Source organism: Mytilus californianus, unplaced genomic scaffold, assembly GCF_021869535.1.
Source record: "Mytilus californianus isolate M0D057914Y unplaced genomic scaffold, xbMytCali1.0.p SCAF_8, whole genome shotgun sequence".
Taxonomy (NCBI): Eukaryota; Metazoa; Mollusca; class Bivalvia; order Mytilida; family Mytilidae; genus Mytilus; species Mytilus californianus.
This window is the reverse complement of record NW_026262734.1, coordinates 56047380-56072161: the sequence shown is the minus strand read 5'-3', so window position 1 is coordinate 56072161 and position 24782 is coordinate 56047380. Positions and strand designations below refer to the sequence as shown.

At 31.9% G+C, this 24782-nt stretch overlaps 1 protein-coding gene and 1 long non-coding RNA gene across 5 annotated transcripts in view; one reads left to right on the top strand and one right to left on the bottom strand.

Moving 5' to 3' along the window:
* LOC127711078 (uncharacterized) overlaps positions 1-24782 on the bottom strand; it is a 1247322-nt gene that overhangs the window by 918478 nt on the left and 304062 nt on the right. The window lies entirely within an intron of this gene.
* LOC127711089 (uncharacterized) lies at positions 2229-14721 on the top strand. The gene is made up of 4 exons (XR_007986482.1): positions 2229-2263; positions 5909-5975; positions 12077-12187; positions 13412-14721. It is a non-coding gene; the product is annotated as an uncharacterized LOC127711089 (long non-coding RNA).

The window sequence follows — 24782 nt, the reverse complement described above, 5'->3', positions numbered from 1 at the left end:
CCCATAGTAACAAAGTTACGGATAGGACATTGCAACGGGACTATCTGTCTGTCCGTAACGCGTCCAAAACACACTTGTGGACATTGTAGAGGTTGCGTCTCAGCAGATCTTCACTATACTTGTTGTACATATTGAATATAATTGACTGTTATAAGTTCCCGAATGAATCAGACCTTGGCCCTTTGTTTTTGATACATTTTCTCCGTTCCCCGGCATAATCACCACGGGAAACACGTCTAGTATGTTGTAAGAAGCTAGAACTGTTTACCCTGTCGGAGCACTTGCGTTGATCCCAGTTTTACGGAGTCAGTGTTTTCTCATATAACTTTGGTCTTCTATGAGAAAATTGACCTTTTCTTTTGTCCCCCGATTATTTTTCTTTATTTTCCCTTTTGTTGAACTTTGGTCTTCTATTAGAAAATTACCCTTTTGTCTTGTCCCCCAACTATTTTTCTTTGTTTTCCCTTTTGTTGATCTACGCTTCGGTTTTCTTCTCTTATTAGTTTTACTATGCGTCCCAATGGTCTTTTTATTTTTTTTATTTCACCTCTGACCAAACATAGAGAGAGGTTTGGGATCCGTTTATATATTAAGTAAAACTCCCGCTGCATAAATTTTGCCCCTTTTCAAACCCTGGACTATGTTGGTCGATAGTATATTCTTTTCTCGTTAGAATTTTTAGTTTACAACTCTTTGTTTTGTCGGAGCCGTTCAGATCTCACTGCTTGGTACTGAATTCGGAGATCACGCGGTAACTCTAAATGTCAGTTTTATGTGTTGCATTGTGTGATTTTAAGCTTTATTCGTGCCGTGTCCATTGTCCGTGCCTGCCTTTTCTCATTATTGTCAAATTATGTTTTGTGTTATTTGAATTGAAAAAATATAACCAAAACATGAAATAAGACATTCGCCTTATCTAAATGTTCTGTACAAATTGTCACTGAATACACATTTAAGTTAAACATATAGCATGGGTGAATTAAAAAAAACCTACTAAGTATAAAGTACATTGTGAAGGCATTCAAGGCAAAAAATAACGGACTTTGTATAGACATGTGCCGCCCTTGCCAATAGACATACAATAATTGTCTGTTTACATATTTACAACTTTTTTTTTCATTTGGCTACCTTAAAGTAGCTAGATTCTCATCTTCTAAAAATATAGAATAGAATATTAAAGATTTCCTTTTTATTCATTCATGAGGGTCTGGATTGGGGTCCCTCAATTCTGTATTCTCTTTTTTTAAGCATTTTTCTCTATTCTTCTTTTATTTTCCCATTATTCTCTATTACTGTCTATTCTTTATTATAAATTAGCACCCCAGTATTCTCTATTCTTTATTTTTTTTGCCTATTTTTCTCTCTTTTTTTTTGGCCCATGATTCTGTGGTATTGGTCTATTTATGTCTATTCTGTAAACCACATCCATACCCTTATTCATACTCAATTTAAAATAAAATTCAAGAATTTAAATCAGTAAATGGTTTATAACCAAAACAAGAAAAATATCGTTGTGGTAATTACAAATAGGCAAACATTTTTTATATCCAACCATTACTACTTTGAGACAACCACTTACATCTTACCTGTCGTAGTCGTTGTCAACTGTAGGTGTAGATAATTGTTGAAAAGGTCTACTAGTACTCCACACCATAGATTACAAGACCAAGTGTTGTTGTCATATACATGTATAAGCATAACCAACCTTAATGCCTCTTCAACAGGCTTGGAATCACGAATGAATCCCATTACATACCTAAATAACTTACCAAAGACACAATGATAGATAAAATCTGTACTTTTTACCTTTTGGTATGATTCTAAAAGAAGGTGTTGTCGATCACTTTGTACTTTATACCAAACTACTAAACATTGAAGAACATAAATGATAATTTTTTCCCTAATAAAGTTTATACAATCGTAAGATATCAGCCAGGAATTATAAATTGAAACCTTTTTCTGTGAGTGAGTGCAGCAGGACCAATTTGAGATTTTTTTAAACAATTAGCAGAATGTTAAGAAAAGATGTACGTTATACAAAAAAAAATGTTGTTTTAAAAAAGGTTATCAAGGTACTATCATTTCAATTCATTTGATACATTCAATCCGCTACAACTTCACATATTTCGACTACCTGTTTCTATCCAGTGATATAAATTTATTTTGTCTCCGCCCTTTTTACCTTATTTAACGTATATAAACTATTATATCCAATACCGCCCGATATTCATATTTTACAGCGGATTCGTTCTTCTTATAACAGGTAAGCTGATCATGTTAGCCAAACGATTCGATTTAAAGAATAACAAATATATATAAAGACTCTGAAATTTTTTATGTAGGGTATATGAAAGTTACTGGTTAACATCTTAATAGTTATGCAACAAAATGAAAAGTGCGTGTGTACACCTTATGATCATTTTTTGTTGTGACGGTGTGCACGATATTGGTGTCTGTTTGAAAATGTGTGACAAGTAGATAGTCTGTTATTCAAGTTTGTGCTGTTTTTCTGAATATATTTTTTTTCTAAATTCGAGTGTATATCCCAAAGAAATATATATTAAAAAGCTGATTATATGCTTTTTATATGATCATTTTAAGAAATATTATGAACATTCCGATACCTTTAACGTCATTCTACGGCAGAACCCGCTATAACAATTTTGTCATTTGCTCGTCTTTGATATCGATAAGATAAGATAGATACATTTATTTTATTATAGTATCACATATTGATTGACATAATAAAGTACACAATGAATATATATATCATCAGCTAAAACATTAAATCAATACCCAACCATAAAATTGACTTACATTGTATGAGACACTTTTAAAATTCTATATTTACACTAAATTCTTATAAAAATCTGTATTTACACTAAGTTACAATCATGTTGTCTGTTGAATAAAAAATAAATAAATAAAAATTAATCTAGATGATTAAAAAAATAAAATAAAGATAAAATAAAATAATGTTAATCTATCATACTATAACTATCACAGTTAATTATTTTGCAATTCATTAAATAAAAAATTGCTTCACTTCAGTATAAAGTTATAACTTAAAATTAAAGCAAAAATCAGATTAACCTTAATCATGTTATATCACTAGTCGAATGTGAAAAGTTTTCGACGTAAAAAGAATTTATGCAGACTCTTACAAAAATATTAATGTATTTCTTCGCAGTTCATGATATTGACAAATTGATCAAATTTGACTCATACTGTTAAAATTTTCAATATATTTGACGCATTCAAGAAAAACGTCATATCTTAAATCTGAATATAATGAACAATTCATTAGAAAATGTTTTTCTGTTTCTATTTCACCTAGTTCACAGTATCTACAAATTCTATGTTCATACGGAGTAGGCGGTCTGGAGTAACGCCAGGTCTCCAGGGCAAGCGGCAACGAGCCAGCGCGAAACATTGCCATGCATCGTCTCTAATATTTTGGAATGTTTATTCTAGCATATGTTTCAACATTAACATTGTCTTTATAGAGTCGATAGGTACGAAGTTTGTTTCCATTTACTTGGTTGCCTTTATCATTTAAAAGTTCATTACGCCATTCTACATTGCCCAAGTTGATGAGCTTTTCATGGACTGGTCCACTTGCATTGCATTGTTTACAGAAACACCAATGTTTTGTACAACCATATTACTCTCCACCTTGTCCACAATTTTATTTACCTCAAAAGTCCAACCTTTTCTTCATCTGAATGACCATTTCCAAATCTTACTTAGGAGACGATTCTCATCAAGTCTATAAAGTTTACAAAGTAAGCGAACACACGATTTTCTTAGTTTGGTCTTGGTCGAGGTCCAGCCCATATCTCCGCGTGTCGCTATATTCGAAGTGTGTTTTCCTACACCCAAGAAGAATTTACATGCTTTATTCTGCACGGTCGAGATTTGGCTTAAGTTTCACAGTGCGGATTGATTAAATTATTATTACTTATAGTTATCACATTTTAACTACGATTCTTTTTTTCAAAATCTTGTCATTTTTTCTGTAAAATGTCCGGGTGCACAAAACGGTAAATATACAAATTCAGAGGTTTAAATTTAAAAAAAAAAGATAATAACTTTCAACTGATTTAATTGGAAAATACATTAAATTACCTCAAATATGATATAAAATATAGTTTTGATTAAGCTGCGATTAGAAAATAAAAAAAAATTTATCAAATTATGTTTAATGATATGATGTCCCCGTTACTGTAATCTGAGGTCCGCGTGATACCGTTAAACTGTTTCAGTACATGTATGACTTTTTCGTTTATATCTGGCATAAAATTCGATTCACGACATGATTTGAAATATATTCAATTAAATTCTGGCTTGTTTAATTGACAGATAAATATTGTATGAACAATATGCGATTGCTACATATTGGGCGATATCTTTTTGTGCCAAAAATGAACAACTTATTTGCGCCAATGCTACTTCTGCGCCACTTTATTTAAAAAAAATTAAAGGTAGCATTTGCGCCAATAAACATATCCTCTAATAGCGCCATTAAGTTGTGGCGCAAATGAGTTCATTTTTGTCACAAAAAGATATCGCTCATCAAAAGTGAGGTCATCTTACATTGTTTTTACAGAAACACCAAAGTACTTTTTAATCTAGCTTTCGACTAAAGAAAATCATGATGCACTTTACGCGACTTCTTTCGAAATGCAAATTTATGAAAAAGTATTTTTGGTGGAAAGTGCAAGTACATGAACAACCAATTTAAAGAAAAAGTTCAAGAATTTTCAAATAGTAAAAAGTAAATAACATTGAACACGATATATATATATATATAATAAAAAGACCTGCTAGTCAAATGCGTTTTGTTATAATATACTTTTTCACTTTTTTTGGTCTTTTGGAAAATGTTGTTTGTGTTGTATTTAGACCCCTCTACCAAGAAATTTGTTTTGCATGCACACGTATAAAAATTGCGGTTTTTATCCAACGCAACCATAGGTTTGAACGTTGTTTTCAATTTAGATTTGTTTATATAAAATATATTGACATCCTATAATAACTTTGTGAAAAAAATATCCGATTATGTAAGGGTTGTACATTGAAAAAGCTCTTTTGTGTGAATGGTAGGAAACTAAACAAAAGTTTTTTAGAGTAAAATACAAAACGGTCGCTCTGTGAATGTGCTTTCCAGAAACTAATTTAAAAATCCCCGCAGTCGTTTTCTTGTTTCATCCAGAAATGATCCAGATAAACGAACTGTAAATTCTTTTAAAAATATATGTTTTCTAAATGATCTATTTAATAAAACAGTTATTTGAAATCAATGCAAACGTTGTCTTTTTTTTTCTTTTCGAAAAAGATTAATTCAGATAAGATAACTTGAAGATAAATTCACTATTCAGTTCGTTTAAGCGAAACGCACTTCTTTGATAATAAATTATTGTCAAATTGTAAACCGATCATGTGTAGCTATGTGCAATAAAATAAATAATCAACCCCCCTTCTCACCCTAAAAGAAAAATTTGAATAACATTATAATACATATTTTGAACTCAGAAAACTATCAATATAGTACAAATTTGTTTACGAATATTTGCCAGTTAATAATCAATATATAAATTGTTTTATTAATGTTTTTTACACATACATATACGTGTATGAGTCTAGCTCTGGTCTGGTATTTGCCTAAGATCATTTACTAAATTGAGTATATCCATATTTACATATGATTGTCAAAATTATTTGTGTTCTCAATTACTTTACTCATCATGAACCCTTTGATTGAATTAAAAAGATCTTTTATCTCTTTTTCTTAATTATAGATCCTTTCTGTTTTAAAATTTATTCAGTCAATGTACATGTAGTTGACTATATATTGCCTCACAATTATATTTTCACAATCGATTTTCTTTTTCTTTTTTCTTTTTAGATGGACTGTACGAAGTGTTCTTATCGGGTCAAATGTTGTCCTACATGTGGAACAATTTTCGAAACCGGTAAGTTGTATTTTATTCTTCAAAGGTATCGACGCATATAATAACACTTCCACATTGAAGAAATACACAAATAACGTTTCTTTCTAACGTTTTTGTTGGTTATGGTCAATCAGATGCATTTTCAAACGGTTTGCATTCCTCGTATGTTTTCCGTTTCTAGGGATGTATGTTACGAATTTGTATTTGAAAACCATACATAACGATGTCAAAATGACGTTCCTATGTTTGCTTAATTTAACTCATAGTATAATGGTATTGATGCGTCTATATGTTCTTTGTGAAAAAGATTATTTCAGCATCTGTTGTGTATTTCGTTACTGTTTGACATACACTCCGAACTACAGACCACTGATGTTTGAGTATAGAATATGCTGTCATATCAGGATGTGAAATACCGTATAAACAGTAGATTTCCGTGGTTTGACTGCTTGTAGTATAGCGGTATTCTAAAAAAAATCCCATTGAAAAAAAACAATGACATTGATTTGATTGATTGATGTTTAACGCCACTTTAAACAATATTGTGCTATTTCGTGGCGGTAAGTTTGTATTGGTGGAGGAAGACCAAGTGCCTGAAGAGAACCGCCGAACTTTGGTAAGAAAACTGATAATCCTAATGAATTAAAATTGGAGTCGAGTGCACTAAATCAAATCTGATCATATCTTGCTTTTATTTTAGGTCCCTACTGCACTTAATCATCCTTAACTTTAAAATTTAAATTTGAATAATATACAAAATTGTTAACAGATTACCAAAGATATGTTACAATTGTCATAATCCCGTTCTCTTTTCCCGATTGTGATTCTCCGAATAAGACTTATCGCCGAATTGTATTTACCATGATGTTACAATGTACTAAATAAAGTTACATGGGCGCAGCTATAAGTGAATTGAACATGACATAAAAATAGCTGGCTCTTGGTTGATATTTCATTTATATATAATTTACTCGCCTAGGAATCATTATGAATAAAGTTTCAAGCAAGCACAAATTTGTCCTTAAAAGTAAAATATTAAATTAAATATGGATGGAGATTTTTTTTATTTTGATAATTTTAAAAAAAATTTTCGTAAGCTAGGTATGGTAAAAAAAACCCACACATTTACCGAGAAAAGCCATGGGACCATATATATTTAAGTACGGTTAAATCAAACACAGATATAGCACTCAAAACAATGTGTCAGCAGTTTTCCCATAAATAGTTTAAAAGGCAATTTAAGAAAATTATTGCCAAAAATAGCATTGTCGGTAATGTGACAAACTTTTGTACTTTTCATTCATGAAACCTGTAATTAAGGTCTTTCCTTTCACCATAAGGATAAAAGCCGAATGGTGGAATTTGTTCAGGACCAGACCCTGGTTCTTCGTTACATTTGGATCGAAAAGATTCAACGACTCATTGGTAGGGTTATCCCCCTTTGAAAATTAACCGATGTCGGTTGGCCACTAAAACTCAGAAACCGTAAGTTGTAGCCACCTAGGATTTTCTATGGAACGCCACAGCTGTCTTATGTGGAACTCTGATATTACTTTATATTGTATTATTATTACTTGATGATATTTTGTCTTTACTTAATATGGATTTGACATTACGTAATGATGTTTTGATATAACTCAATATGGAATAGCCATTACTTAATGGTATTTCGATATTACACGATATGGTTTCGTATTGACTTGATATAGTTTTGTCATTACTCAATATGGTTTTGTCATTACTCGATGTGGTTTCACCATTATTTAATGTGGTTGTGTCATTAGTCAATGTGGTTTTAACATTACTTGATGTGAATGTGACTTAACGTTATGTAGTTGTTTCATTACATGATGTGTTTTTTTTTTATTTTGTAATGATGATTTGCTTATTCTTTATATGGTTTTAACATTACGTAATGATGTTTCAAAATTTTACGATTTTACACTACATGATGTGTTTGTTTCATTATTTGATGTGGTCCTGTCATTCTTTGATGTGGTTATCCCATTACTTAATGAGGTAAAACCACGTGACCAATTCGGAAAAAAATATGTTCTATTTCTAAACAGATTTCAATATATCATTTGTTTAATGTGCTTTGGATGGGTATCGCTATCCATTGAGTTAAAGTTCAAATTAAAGCTCGAGTGGTTGTTCAAAGTTATTTGGTATGAAAAAGGGGAACGACAGACAATAATAAGAAAAAAAGTATTAACAAGTTTACAGTATTTCGTACATAATTGGGATATCCCCAATCCACTTGGTCCTGCTGTTATTATCCTAAGTTCTCAAACGGAAGCAGTTTTTTGTAATAAATTGGTAAAATATTCCACGGAACCCTGTGTCTCGCCTGATATTTTTGCTCTAAGTGTAAAAGCGTCATGTCGATCGGCTGTACATTTGTCTATACATTTATCGGTAAAAACAAAATTAAAAAAAAAATGTTTTTCTGTAGATGCTTTTTCTTGAAATTGAGGAATAACTCCTATACAAGTTTTAAAACACTTCATGGAGGTTTACAAATTTATCATGTCAAAACAGTTTAATTCGGTTTTATTTAACTAAAACAAAACTGTATGGTTTTCAACAATAAGCAAAATCTATACCCTATAGTAAGATATAAAAGGTCCCGAAATGAAAAATGTAAAAAACTAGAAACCTAGCGATCTATAGATAGATAGATAGATAGATAGATACTTTATTCTCTAAAAACTAATTACAAGTTTATAGAGAAACATACAATATAAATACAGATACAATTATTATAGTTGAGGTAAACAAATACAGTATGATATTCTAAAAGTACAAAATTATGATGGCATACATGTTTAGTAACATGTATAATGAAAGGTTAAAATCAATAGAAATAAAAAAAAAATGGAGATGGAGACGCCGACGCCGACGCCACTGTCGACGACGAAATATAGGTTTGTTGTGTCTCACTGCCTCTACATTGATGTCGCAGGCTCGACACAAATCAAAAGACTTGAACTTTATTGTTAACAAATGAAACACTTCAAATCAACTCACACTAAAGTTACAGGGAAACGGGGGGAGAGGGGCTCGGACTTAGCGACAACGCATACATACTATAAAATAAAAATTCTCCGAATTTTGTTTTAGAGAACTTATATGAATATCTATCTTTTATTTGTAATCAATTGAATTCCCTGATCTACCTCGCACTAATTGAAAAATAAACTTTTTGGAATATCTGTTTCACATGTGACGACGGACATGTTCCAGTGGTCGTAACCATAATCCCGTTATCTTTTCCTTGAATGTGAACTACCAAATAAAACCAAATCACTGGGTTTGTACTTTCTCGAATAACACGACGGGTGCCTTTCTGGAGCATCCGAGATCACCCCGATGAATTTATATTACCCAGTCATACCGATCTATTGAGTCAGCCAAATGAAACTGTTTTGTATGCCACCGCAACTGAAAGTTGGGGGGCATATTGTTTTACCCCTGTTCGTCCATCCGTCTGTCCGTCCCATTATGGATATATAGTTATTCCGCATAACTCCTCCTATAGTTTGAATCCTAGGAAGTTTTCTCTTTACTGTCTGTTTGTACATATATTGAAGGTGTGCATGTGGTCAGGGTTTAATGTTTATTAATATTTGCTCTTTTGGGAGATAGTTGAACTTTCTTTTGTAATTTTTTGGGAAATTTACTTGCATAAGAAGAGCGTTTCCAGATAACTCCTCCTACAGTTTGAATGCTAGGAAGTTTTCACTCTGCTGGCTGTTTGTACAATTATTGAAGGTGTGCATGTGGTCAGGGTTTTTATTTTTATTATCTTTTGCTCTTTTGGGAGATAATTGAACTTTTTTTTTGTCATTTTTGGGGTATAAGCGGTTAATTTGAATGAGTTGAGTGCGAGGGCAACACTTTGTCTAGTTTACATTTTTTTTCTCGTTTTGTGCTGTCACACAACTGTAACAGTCCGATGTAAGGTTAGGATTTAGCGCTCACATACATGTTAAACTCCACCACGTGCACTTTCTTTATGTACCTGCCCCAAGTCAGGAGCATGAAGTTCAATTGTTGTCGTTGTATAAATGTGTGTCATTTTTTTTTGTAGATTGTTTAAATATAAATAGAACCGTTTGTTTTGTCGTTTGAATTTTTTCACATGGTGCATGGTGGCCTTTTGTAGCTGACTATACGGTGTGCTAAAGGCTGTACGGTTGCCTATATATGATTTCTTACACCCACTGCATTAAAACTCTGGTGTATAGTTGTCTCATTGTCAATCACACCACATCTAACTTTATTTCAACTTCTATGTTGCGTTTTGTATACTGTAACATTGTTCATCTTTTGTACGCATACCCAGGAGCCCTCTTTTCGGAATCCCGAGCAAAAGTCCTTGTTCCGCGATAGGAAATTTAATTACGAACTCATATAAGATAGCTCGAATTTCAACTCAAAATCTTAATTAATCTGAATGAGACTTAAATTCGATTCTTACTCAAACTCAAAAAGTGACTCAAATTTAATGTTGTAACTAGAACTCTTTAAATGTGACTCAAACTCGAAGTCCAACTCGAAACTCAATGCTAACTAAAACTTTAATTCTAATAATGACTTGAATTCGAAATCGAAGACTAACTCAAAGTATAACTCAAATAGTAACCCGAACTTTAATTTGAACTTTAATTCGATGGATGGCCACACTCATCCCAGGCACATACAACATGGGAATCTATCTAAAAATAGAACAGGTTTTTCCGAATTGGTCACGTGATTTTACCTCATCAAGTAATGGGATAACCACATCAAAGAATGACAGGACCACATCAAATAATGAAACAAACACATCATGTAGTGTAAAATCGTCAAATTTTGAAACATCATTACGTAATGTTAAAACCATATAAAAAATAGGCAAATCATTATTACAAAATAACAAAACCACATCATGTAATATATATATAATGAAACAACTACATAACGTTAAGTCACATTTACATCAAGTAATGTTAAAACCACATTGACTAATGACACAACCACATTAAATAATGGTGAAACCACATCGAGAATTGACAAAACCATATTGAGTAATGACAAAACTATATCAAGTCAATACGAAACCATATCGTGTAATATCGAAATATCATTAAGTAATGACTATTCCATATTGAGTTATATCAAAACATTATTACGTAATGTCAAAACCATATTAAGTAAAGACAAAATATCATCAAGTAATAATAAAACAACATAAAGTAATATCAGAGTTCCACATAAGACAGCTGTGGCGTTCCATAATATTCACCAATGATCGTCATTTCATGTGACCATGAAAATGCTTCAAGGTCCAAGATCAAGGTCATGACCTAGATTTTGACCTTAGCTTGTTATCGGATTTCCTCAATTTCTTCAATAACCGTAAAAGATGGCTGATAAAGTGTAATGGAGAAAATTTGTGTTTTGTCGAGATCTACATTTGTTATGTGGGTCTTAAATTATTGGACCAACTATTATGGACCTAGGGCACCTAAACTGTTTATCGGGGTCCGAAATGAAGATGTTTTGCTTATAGCTCAAAAGAGGTTAGAGATAGAAAGAAACTTTGAACTGCAAAAATGTTTAGCATAATATTATCTACAAAGTTAGGTCAAGGTCCCTAGAAACGACATGCAAAACCTTAATAACCATATATTTTTGAACTTAGAAGGCAATGAATAATATAAATATGAAATTTTTAATACTGGAAATGACATGTTTGTCCCTAGCAACAACATATAAGTCCTTAGCAACCACTTTTTTTTTAACTTTTAAGGCTATGAATAGAAGATATGACATTTTTAATACTTCGTGTTTTTACCCTATTTCAATGATTTCGGTGTTTTAAAGCATTCTGATTCTGAATTAGTGTACATTTAACAAAAAGGAAAAAGGAAAGACCTTTCAATTGTTCATGATCAATTGACTTTTAATTTTCAGTCATACATTTCTTTCCGAGCTGACTTGTCCAAATTCAAAATCCCGATTTAAATTAGAAAATTGTCGTATGTAATATTGGCTCGTTAATTCTTTAAGTCAGAGAACAGTAATATCAATGACATATAGTGTGCATTACGAAACAATTTTTCTTATGTTTTCAGGAAATGAGATTGCAGAAAAAATACATCCATCAACAGCTGCCAAAGATGACTGGACAAAGATAAAATCACATGGTGAATGCTCGTCATTCAGTGATAACAATACCCAACAAAGTATGTACATTTGTTACGTAAATCTACTTCGTGAAAAATGAATTAATCCATTTCTACTTATGGTATTTGTCTTTGCTAATATTATCATTTAGGATGGATTCACATTTTTATATTCCATTATTTTTATGGGAAATTAGATAAATACACGAACACAAGTGTATAACTATGATGTTCAAAACTTGTAAATCCTTTTCTATTTCATAAACCAAATACCAAAAATAACTTAAGTAATTGTGTAATTTCAAAATAGTTTTGTTTGTCATAGATCCCAATTTGAAGTCTTCAATTTGTGTCAGTTCTAAAACAATTTGACTTTTCCAAATAATGTATCATGTAATATGCTACTGCAAAATGTGTTTAAGTTCTAACAACACTCTTTGAAGAGATTTGTCCTCCATGAAATAGTTGATGTACTTTTCTTGAACAGTGTGGGTGTTTTGATTTGTGTATTTCTAACTGACACAATGATATATAGATATTATGAACGAAAAGTGAAGGTTTTCTATAATTATACCCCCGCTTTAAAAAAGTGGGGTATACTGTTTTGCCTCTGTCTGTCCGTACGTCAGCCAGTCCGTCCGTCCCATGAATATTTTCGTCGCATCTTTCTCAGGAACTACATTACAAGGACTTCTGAAATTTGACTTCAGGGTTTATATAAGTCATCTATACCGTGTGATGAGTGTTCTGATTCATCACTAGAAAACTTCCTGTTTACCGTTTGCGAAATCTTGTATCATTTTACACATGATAGCCAAGTTGAAAATTTTTGTTACATTTTTCTCAGGAACTACAATACAAATACTTCTGAAATTTGATTTCAGGGTTTATATATTATATTAAAGTCAGCTATACCGCGTGATGCGTTTTCATATTCTTCACTCAACAACTTCCTGTTTACCGAACACTTGTATCATTTTACACATGATAGCCAAGTTGAAAATTTAAATCCCATTTTTCTCAGGAACTACAATACAAGGATTTCTGAAATTGGGTTTCATGGTTAATATAAGCTATACCGTGTGATGCGTATTCAGGTTCATTACTCAACAACTTCCTGTTTACCGCAATATTTGGGCGGGGGTATCAGCAGTGATCAGTAGCTCGCAGTTTAACTTGTTTTATCTACAATAAATAAATGTTTACTAATATAACGACATTTGTTTCTCATCTTTATATAACCAGTTCTCCTTTAAACGTTTTTATTTCATTCTGCTTTTCTAGATTCGAATGAATACAGAATGGTAGTTTTGGGTTTACCATCCTCTGGCGTGAGCGCAACTGCTAACACTATAGTAGGAGAAAAAATGTTTCCGGACGGCGTTACTCTTGGTGTTACTACGAAGGAATGTCAGATGGAAAGTTGTACACGTTTTGGTCATGTATTAAAGGTAGTGGATACACCTGGATTTGTATGCGACAAAAAAATGAGGACTGCAGAAGAACTATTCCCAGGACTTAAAAAAAGTATTATGCTCATGCCTCCAGGACCACACATTGTCCTGGTTGTACTGCCGTTGGATAGAATAAACGAAGATTTACATCATATGATTCATTGTCTTAAGTGCTTTGAGAATTTGTCTAGGCATGTCATTGTCATATTGACAAAAATTGATGAGACTGGACAAGATAGGGCGGGATTGAAAAATAAAATCTATGAAAGTGAAAATTTGAGTGAATTGCTGGAGTTTTGTGGAAAACGTGTTTTATTATTTGATAATACAAGCAATAGCGAACAACAAGCCAAAGAACTGTTAGATGTAGTGATTGCAGTTGTTGAAGGAAATATGTCAGAATGCATTAAAACTGATTTTTTTTCGCATAAAACTAACAAAAATCTTGAGCTAGTTCTCCAAGACTACGAGAAAAGTAAGAAATCAATTTCAGAACGCTTCTTAGGCAGTTTTGGATTTGGAAAATAAGACTTTGAACTGCTTCAATTTAGATTTATTCCTTTTCTGCTTTTATTATTTAATTAAAAACTATCAATCGAACTATTATACTATTTTAATATTTAGTCAATATATGTCATTATTATATACATGACTTTATGCATATCAACTCGAAACTTAGTCGTTCCAGACTGCATCATTTAAATATACACAGTAGTATAATGTTCATGGGAAGTTTTCAAAAGCAAATGCACGGTATACGATCGCGTTTTCATGACAATAAGTCTGTCGCATGTGCCACATGGCGAAATAATTTAGTTAATGCGACAACTAGGTATATTAAAAATTCTCCTATATATAAAATCGTTTCCCTCCCATTTGTGCCCAGACTGGAAAAAGGCGGAATTTTCTTGCATCATGGGACACAAATTAGCAGACGGATGATAACCCATATCCTTTGTCATTGTTTCCTTGAATTCTAGACAAAATACTCAGGTTTGAATCTTTTGACACACACAATTTTTGAAGTAATATGGTATAAGCCAACTGGAATCCCTTAATTGAGGCATGCTAAATATTGATACAATCATTTCTTTGTGAATAAATGGAGATTTGGGGATAGCCAATGAGACATCAACCAAACACAAATGACTGTTATATATATATATATATCCAAATTATACTGAAAATAAAATAATCATAAAGTCCCCTATTTTAACTCATTATCGTTTTAATAGTTGCCTTCACAAACATTATATTATACAACTAGTATAAAATTGAGAATGGAAATGGGGAATGTGTCAAAGAGACAACAACCCGACCATAGAACAGACAACAGCAGAAGGTCACCAACAGGTCTTCAATGCAGCGAGAAATTCCCGCACCCGGAGGCGTCCTTCAGCTGGCCCCTAAACAAATATATATACTAGTTCAGTGATAATGAACGCCATACTAAACTCCAAATTGTACACAAGAAACTAAAATTAAAAATAATACAAGACTAACAAAGGCTAGAGGCTCCTGACTTGAGACAGGCGCAAAAATGCGGCGGGGTTAAACATGTTTATGAGATCTCAACCCTCCCCCTATACCTCTAGCCAATGTAGAAAAATAAACGCATAACAATACGCACATTAAAATTCAGTTCAAGAGAAGTCCGAGTCTGATGTCAGAAGATGTAACCAAAGAAAATAAACAAAATGACAATGATACATAAATAACAACAGACTACTAGCAGTTAACTGACATGCCAGCTCCAGACTTCAATTAAACTGATTGAAAGATTATGTCTTCATCATATGAATATCAGGCACAATCCTTCCCGTTAGGGGTTTAGTATCATACCATCATAACATATATGAGAAGAACATAACCCGTGTCATGCCAACAACTGGTTTTTAAATAAATGTGTTTAGTTCCGATGCAAAGACCCTATAAGTGAATCAATATTAACGCCAAAATATGCAATCTTTAATGACCTGACAACAGTATCGTAACTATATCCCTTCTTAATAAGTCTATTTAAAGGTTTTGTTAGCTTCAGAGGTGAATACTGACATTTTTGTGCTTTATAAAGAATATTTCCATAAAAAATTGGATGTGAAATACCTGAACGTATAAGAAGTCTGCATGTTGAGCTATATTTACGAATGATGTCCTTATACCGATGATAAAATTTAGTAAATGTTTTGACTAGTTTGTGATATCGAAAACCCTGGTGTAATAATTTTTCAGTAATACATAAATTTCTCTCGTTAAAATCTAAAACATTGTTACATACACGAGCGAATCGAACAAGTTGAGATATATAAACACCGTAAGATGGTGACAAGGGAACGTCACCATCTAAAAATGGATAATTTACAATAGGAAATGAAAAATCATCTCTTTTATCATATATTTTAGTATTAAGCTTTCCGTTAATGATATAGATATCAAGATCGAGGAAAGGGCAGTGGTCATTGTTAGTATTAGCTTTATTTAAAGTAAGTTCAACAGAATAAATTTCTTTAGTATACATACTGAAGTCGTCATTATTGAGAGCCAAAATATCATCCAAATATCTAAAAGTATTATTGAATTTGTGTATCAGATGTTGTTTCGATGGGTCTTTGCTGATTTTTGTCATAAATTGTAACTCATAGCAATACAAAAAAAGGTCCGCAATAAGTGGTGCACAGTTAGTCCCCATTGTAATTCCGATAACCTGACGATATACGGAATCTCCAAAGCGAACAAAAATGTTATCTAGTAAAAATTCAAGGGCATATATAGTATCAAAGCATGTCCAATTGACATAGTTTTTTTGTTTATTGCTACTAAAAAATGACCTAAAAGAGTTTGAACATATATATTCACTTTTTAAATGCCCATTTAATTAGGTGTGTGAATTTTTTCTTAATGAGAATGTGAGGCAATGTGGTATATAGGGTAGAAAAATCAAAACTTTGAACAGATTCAAAATCACCAATATATGCATGCAATTTATCAAGTACTCCCAACGAGTTCTTGACACTCCAAAAGTAATTAATTCCACTATTTTCGAAGGCCTTATTTGAACAATTTATTATCAGGTTTTTGATTGTACCAAGAGTACTGATAAGAAGAATAGACAATTTAGTAGTGGAACAATGGCTTGAAGACGAAATGAATCTATATTTGTAAGGTGTTTTGTGTAGCTTCGGAAGCCAATACAAAGTTGAGACTTTCATTGTATTTGGTTCTGCTTGTAAAGCGGTAGCTAAAAGTTTATGTTTGTTACAGATGTCGTTTTCTGAAAATGGAGTCAGCTGGAATGTTGGTGAATTGGTGATTTCTTTTTTCAGAACCTCAATGTAAAATTTACGTCAAACAATAATAATATTATGAGAAGCTTTATCGGCCGGGACAACAACAAATTACTTGGCTAGTTCTTTTAGTTTATGTTTGATACGAGAAATAGGTTTATTGTGGTTATTGTTAAGAGTAAAATGTTCTTTAAAATGTTGAATACGTATATCAACTATGTTCATTACTGAATTAAAAAGAGAGTCCAAAGATTTTTTGTCAGCTTTTTCCCGTTTTATCCATTTCAAACAGTAAGTATGGAGTGAGTCGTGGATGATATTACGACACTCATTCCAATTAATAATTGACGGGGGACGATATTTAGGTCCTTTACTGAGGAATGATTTTAACTCTCGGTCTTGAACGATGTTAAGATCTCCTGTTTGAACATGGGAAATGGGTCCATAAATGTATTCGGAATTACTGCAATTACATGACGTAGGTGTATTTTCACTGATATTAACATCTTTACACAATTGGCTATAATAAAACACAGATTTCCGGGTAGATTTCTTGTAAATATAACAAATAAGAGGGAGCTCAGTATTATCAAAATATCCCGGAATTTGTTCTTTAACAGAATGGTCGTTAAAAATACCGGCAATATTTACAAAATCAAAACCTTTATTGAAATACTTTATTTTAATAAACTGTTTTTTATGATCTTCAGGGCGATCAATTTTGGGAAACAGTTTAGAATAACAATATGCCATTATAATTTGAACGATTTCATACTTAGGACTGCTATATGAAATTGTGTTGCAATCCTCTAAAATTTTATTTAACTTATTAACCGGTAATGAACAGAGCTTTGTTAACAGATAATGTCTGCCGTTGTTTTTTGAAATAGAAATTAGGTCCGAAATATTGGAATGATTGGTCCGAAATTTTCTTTGGTTGCGATTTTTTCTACGACCATGAGAACGGTTTTTACGAACAGTTTTAGAAACTATATCCAAAATGTTAACATAATCGGTTCTTGATATATTACCAATTCCAATGATATTATCATTAAGACCGAGAGGGTAGACTGTCTGTAATTTTTTAATCCAATCTAATTCAATTATTTTCCGTGATCGTACAAACTTTGAATGAGATTCACCAGGCTGCTTATTTACTACTTCTAAAGGTTGAACTGCTAAATATTTAATAGGATGATTGTGCTTCTTAAGGTGTTGATAAATGATACTTTTGAATTTATTGGGTCTTTTAAAACGATACAGATGTACTTGAGTGCGTTTAGATAAATATCGTCCAGTTTCACCTACGTACTGAATACCGCATCCCGGTTTGTTTCATGTGAGTAAATAAATAATACTGTTTGTTTTTCAAGTTATATCAGTTTCAAAATTTAAAGAAAATGTGCGACCATTTAACGTGGACCTTACCATATTGTTGGTGGAAAGACGGGGACATGTATAGTTTATCTAGTACCTAAATAATTGTTATAGGCTTTGCTGTTTAACTGTGATATTTCAGAAAGTACGTAATCACATCTGCGTGCTTGCTCAATATATATATATATATATATATATATATATAGCTAGGGCATATTCCATTATATTGGGGTTTTCCTTTTGAACTACACTTAGTTCCATTGTTATCATGCGTGTAAGTAGCTTATTTAACAATGTATTTAAAAGTTATCCATATCATGAAGTTTGAAGAGCATCACTCCTAGCTTTATGAACGTATATAAAAAGATCAGTTTTTTTTTAAAACTTTAAATGTGACCCGAGTACTATTTCGAGAAAACAATTGAGGAACTACATGTGCATTTTCGAAAGTCAAACTCACACATCAAATGTATATTGGGATAAAACATTTCTCCTGAGTTTATTGATGTATTGACGAGACAAATTCATTCTCAAACGAACTGTGAAGTGGTGAAGCTTACACACCCAGAATTGCAGGAACAAATACGTCAAAAAATGTTTTCTGATTTTGCATGTGTAACGTGCATGACTGTCATAATGTTAATGTTTGCTACGAAAGTAATCCGATTAACGCAGTAAATCAAATATATTCACCACGCCAACCGAATGTCGTTATTTCACATGGTTAAGGTAACACTTAGTATCTTTCTGTACAGATCATGATTTTTATGTTTGGTACACAATCAGTTTCTAGCTGTTCAAAAAAAAACTTGAATAATAATAAAATTGAGAATGGAAACGGGGAATGTGCCAAAGAGACAACAACCCATCCAAAGGACAGAAAACAGCCCAAAGCCACCAATGGATCTTCAACACAGCGAGAAAATCCCGCACCCGGAGGCGGGCTTCAGCTGGGCCCCTAAACAAAAATGTGTACTAGTTCAGCAAAAATGGACGTCACACTAAACTCCGAAACATATAAATGGACTAAAATAATAAAATCCACACAAGACTAACAAAGGCCAGATGTTTTCTGACTTAGGACAGGCGCAAAAATGCGGCGGGGTTAAACAGGTTTTGTGAGATCCCAATCCTCACCCTTTACCTCTAGCCAATGTAGAATAAAACAAACACACATCAATATGCACAGTAAAACTCAGTTTTAAAGAAGTCCTAGTCCGATGTAAGAATAGGTAACAGAAGAAACTAAGCAAAATGACAATGATCAACATAAATTAACAAAGGACTACTAGCAATTACGGACATGCCAGCTCAAGACCTCATATTAACTGATTGAAAGATTATGTCTTCATAAAAAGAATCAAACACAATCCCTCCCGTTAGGGGTTTAGTATCATACCATCATAAAATATACGAGAAGAACATAACCCGTATCATGCCAACAACTGGTTTTAGAATAAATTTGTTTATTTCCGATGCAAAGACCCTATGAGTGAATTAATATTAATTAAAAAAAAATGCCTATTCCTATAAAAATAACATATTTCTTTTATAAGTTTTAAAAGTATCTACAACTTCTAAAACATATACATGTCATGACAATTAAAATTTTGTCTCTTTTTTCGTTTACTTAACTCGTACAATTTATTCACTATCATACATAATAACTGCTTACCGTTACATTATATGTCACGAAAGGGCTTTCTTAATCGTCCAAGAACAAAACATAACAAAAACACCCCAGCAGTAACGATAACCGAAGACAAAAAGAGGGGGAAATTTCAATCTGATTAAAGATTTATAGGTTGTTATTGACTTTGAACTATCTTAGCGTAACTGCGAGTTCTCTCAAATCTGTACTTTGTGTTTTTTGTGTTTCTTCGATTTGTTTTGTGTGTGTTTTATATCGATCTGATGAGTTGATTCCTTTCCAATAGATTTTAATAGCTTGTTCTGATGTTGTACTGTTACACCACTGTCTCAGGTAAGGGGAAGGGTTTACCGCCATCAAACATTTTTAACCCTTCCCCATTGTATATGTGCCTTTCCCAAGTCAGGAGCCTGTAAGTATGTGGTTGTCGTTTGTTGCTATATATCATATTTGTTTTTTTGTTTATTGCTTTGAACATACATCAGGTCCTTGGTATTCTCGTTTGATTGTTTTTACATTTGTCACGTTAGTGCCTTTTATAACTTACTATGCGAAATTGATTTGGCTTATTGTTAAAGGCGGTACGGTGACCTATAATTGTGAACTTCTACGTTATATGGTCTCTGATGGAGAGTTGTCTCATTGACAATCATACCACATCTTCTTATTTTTATAACACCAACATTATAATTTGCGAATGTGAATCAGTGGTTTCATTTTAGGCACACGTTAAATATTTTGATGGATATTGGAAAAACAGTGAAGATTTCTCAGTAATGTAAGATTTATGTAACATAAGCTTTACTCCGCTTCCTTTTATCGTCAACTGCTTCAATCAAATAAATTACGGCATAAAGATATTGATGTTCAACTTGAAAAACTTAATGTAAACTTTAATGTAAGGCACATTTTTTTATCGGTAGTCTAATGCCGCTTTTCTTAACATATCTTTGGACTTATCAGCTGAGTGACTATTGTCTGTCTTTGTTTCTTTTTTCGTTTTTGTTTTCAATGACGTTGTCAGTTTATATTCGTTTTATGAGTTAAAATATCCCTATGGTATCTTCAGCCTCTCTTAAGTCTTAAATTTGATATTGATGAGAAGGTATCCATAAGCTTGCATTTAATGTCGTATCTTCATAATTAGTAGCCTAAAAGTTTATGATCAAATATGGGTATAAATCAATCGAGACACCATAAATCTTGGTATAACGTAACTGATGCCAAATTGAATAGTTTTCAGAACATAAGCATTTTATCATAGACTATAAACAACTATCATGCAAGTAGGAGGTTTAGCTAGCTATAAAACCAGGTTGAACGTCCAGTTTTTTTTTCTCGGAAAAATGCCTCTACCAAGTCAGGAATATAGCAGTTGTTTTTACTTGTTCTGTTGATTGATGGCTTTTGATTTTGTCATTTTTATAAACTTATTTTTTAATTCGCTTGGAATTCAGTATTTTCGTTCTACTTTTTTCGCCATATCAACCTTTTAAAATTCAGATTGTTTTCACATGTAATTGAAGATGAATATCATTTTATTTTAGTATGTGAAAAGTATAATGAACTCCGAAAGAAATTTATTAAACCATATTATTGGAGAAAACCTTCGAATTTTAAACTCGTACAACTGCTATCTGTTCATAGTGTAAAGGAACTTAAAAATTTAGGGAAGCATTTATTCCTGTCCGAGAAGGCACGTAATTAAATTCATTTATAAATGCTTAATATGTGTTATATTTTATCATACTCTGCTGTACTGTTATATGGGTATACTTACTTATATGATTATTTGACTGATTGTTTAAATGTATTATATATATTTTACTGATGTAATTGAATATTTGTAATATTTATATTCTATAAGTTGTATTGCTTACGAATAATAGATAATTATCAAACATATATTTTACAATATTGACATGTTAATTAAGATATCTGGTGACCAATCTAACATTTACAAACAGAACAATGTCATTTTCTGTTGATGAGGTTCTCTGATAGTGTCAAATTCAAAACTAAATCAGATTAAAATTAAGTGTGAAATTTAATATTTGATGTCAAAACATAAATATGACACGTAATTTGTATTTAAGATTCTCACGTCGACACTTTCACTTAAATTTTAATTTCAGTTACATTTGATTGCATGGACTCGTTTAATTCAGGTTCTTGATGTTAATAACTCTGTAAATGGTTACTCAAGTTACCCAAAATTAAGGATTATAATTACATATATAACTTTATATTTTTGCATGAATGAAATATGACGAGTCCAGAACCAATCCTATATATACTAATACATACTCTTAGTATTTGATTTTTATTCTTATTCTATTTTGTCCAATTCGATATTTTAGCATAAATGTTTTTTTATGTAAATATTTGTTGTTTTTTAGGTGTTTCGGTTAAGGTTTAACTACCAAGGCTTTTCCTCATCAGGTATCCCAAGCCTCTTAAATATTAAAATGTTCAGTTTAGAAGGAAATTTCAAAGCATCCCTGCGCATAGAATTTGATTTCTTTGATACTGGGATACGACACTTGGTAAATTTGTATTGATGTATTGTACTCTAAAGTCAATCAATTTATGTTTTGATATAACTACTGTCTTTTATGTTGTGACTATTTCTATAATTTGGAGGATGTTAGTAGGTCCTTTAAGTTTGTGTGTCTTTTATATGCTATGATTGGAGGTTTTGGAAACATAGTTTTTGTTGTTTCATTTGTTCAATTAGGTGCCAATTTTTTTTTATTGCTTTATTTAGTCCATTAAAGGAAGGATTAAATTTGGTGGCTAACACTAATGGAGGCATTGCTCTTTTGTTTTTAAGCTTGTATCTTAGACAATCTTTTTTGGATTGCGGCAGAACTGGATAAACACTACAACAGAGTTTACATATTATACAATTTAGTTTTGACATAGAATTAAACTAAATACAAATTAATTCATCTCTCAAATAGAGTTGAATTAGTAAACTACAATCCATCTCTCAAATAGAGTTGAATTTTATCTATAGACATTTCATCTCTCAATTAGAGTTGAATTTTATCTATAGACATTTCATCTTTCAATTAGAGTTGAAATAATTAACACACAAAGTAGTTTTGTTACAAAAGAAATTTAAAACAAATATATTATTATGAGTAATAGAAAAAGATCTCTCAGAAAAAGGGATAAGAAAAAAAGATTAATAAAATACAAAAGGAAACTCCGTATACATAATAATAACAAAGGCCATCTTAAACGCACAAAAAACTTTCATGAAAATGTAAAAAAGGTTTACACAACATAGAAGTATTTTCACAGGAAAATCTCACTAACTATGAAATATTAGTTCTTGCAAAGGGATTAAAATTTATTCCGAGTCCTGATGTAAAATACATTAAACAAAAACTCTTACGAGACTATGACGAACTTGGTAGAAAAATGCGATGCAAATATCACTTTAGTGATAAATCTAATGCGGACAGCAATCATCCGTTTAGAATAAAATGGGGGATTCAAACCCGCTTTAGCAAACAACACAATAGAGAATTATCTCTTTGCCACAAAGATGGAAATATGCAGACTAAAAATAAACAAAGTTAGAAATAATCTTTCTAAACATGAAAGAGCGGCACTAAAAACCTTACGTTTACATAATAATAATATAAGCTGACAAAAATTCATCTACCGTTGTTCTGGATAAAAGTCTATATATTAAACAAACACTAAACTTCCTGACCAACAGTATATGCTATGAACAAATCCGTTAATTTAATACGAACAAAATATCCGACACTATACAAAAAATGATAAAACAACTACACAAGAAAGAGTGTATAGACGATATAACATATAAATATCTAGTCAATACTACCAATGTACGAGTGGGACGACTCTATATGTTGCCAAAAATTCATAAAATTAATCATGAAGATAGAGAAAAAATCAAAACTAACAAAGATTTCCTAAACAATATAGATATGCCTGGGAGACCAATGGCCGATAGAAAAAATTGGTCAATTTATGGACTACTTCCTAAAACCAGTAGTAAGCCAATTATGGACTTATACACAGGACACAACCTCATTTATTAACAAAATAGAACAAATAAGGGCACCGGATGATATAATTATGTGCACCTTTGATATAACTAGTATGTACAATTCCTTAACTCACGATGAAATACTGCAAGCAGTTGACAAAGCATGGTATATAGACAGACATGTGGAATCCCAATGGAAGCTCCAATGAACCCATCCCTAGCTGTTTTAAGAATGTTTGAAATCATAACGAATATTCTTGATATATTTCCTTTTAAAGAAAACCTAGCACTGTTATCTATATACAGAGATGATGGATTCATTCTTTTTAATTCTAGTCAAGACAATCTTACTGAATTATTTAACATTGCAAATAATATATACCCGTTAATAAAATTCACGCATGAAATATCACACACTAGCATTTAATTTCTTGACGTCACAATTTTTAAAGGAAACAGATTCCTTAATCATAATATATTAGACGTAAAACTATACCGTAAACCTACTGATAACTTTCAGTATCTTGAACGAACGTCAGCTTACCCATCTTCGGTGTTCAATGGATTCATTACTGCTGAAATATAGCGTTTTATGAAATCATCTTATAACAAAAATAATACACTAAAAGAAATTGAAACTTTCAAAACAAAACTTCTCCTGAGGGGATACTCAGAAAAGGATATTAACCCCATTATAACAAAAGCATTGCATAAGGAAAGAAAAGATTGCCTAAGATACAAGCTTAAAAACAAAATAGCTTAAAAACAAAATAGCAATGCCTCCATTAGTGTTAGCCACCAAATTTAATCCTGCCTTTAATGGACTAAATAAAGCAATAAAAAAACATTGGCACCTAAT